We start from the raw sequence: 393 nt of genomic DNA on the forward strand, positions 1-393 counted from the left end.
TGTATTCCAGTTATTGCTAATATGATTTGTTTCTTTGAAAAAAAAAAAAAAAAAAGAAACTTGGTTAAAAATAATATACCGTTCCGGGTCCTGGCGTTCTTTCAGCAGCGGAAACAAATTCTTGGTAAAAGTGGTGTATATGTGTGTGCCAAATGAAGAAATATATTTCGTTTCACTTTATACAAATGAGAGTATATGCATGTGTCACTAAATTTGTAAATATTATTTATGCTCGTCTGTATGTGTGTATGTGCAAACATGTATGTATGTACGTATGTATTTATGTATGTATTTATATGTGGTTATGCCTTACATCAATATTGGACTGTTTCTTATAAGCATATAAATATATATATATATATATATGTATATATATATATACATATATATATA

General features: G+C 26.7%; 1 protein-coding gene across 3 annotated transcripts in view; it reads right to left on the minus strand.

Moving 5' to 3' along the window:
* LOC106867486 (innexin unc-9) overlaps positions 1-393 on the minus strand; it is a 371622-nt gene that overhangs the window by 203900 nt on the left and 167329 nt on the right. The window lies entirely within an intron of this gene.

Source organism: Octopus bimaculoides, chromosome 2 (assembly GCF_001194135.2).
Source record: "Octopus bimaculoides isolate UCB-OBI-ISO-001 chromosome 2, ASM119413v2, whole genome shotgun sequence".
Taxonomy (NCBI): Eukaryota; Metazoa; Mollusca; class Cephalopoda; order Octopoda; family Octopodidae; genus Octopus; species Octopus bimaculoides.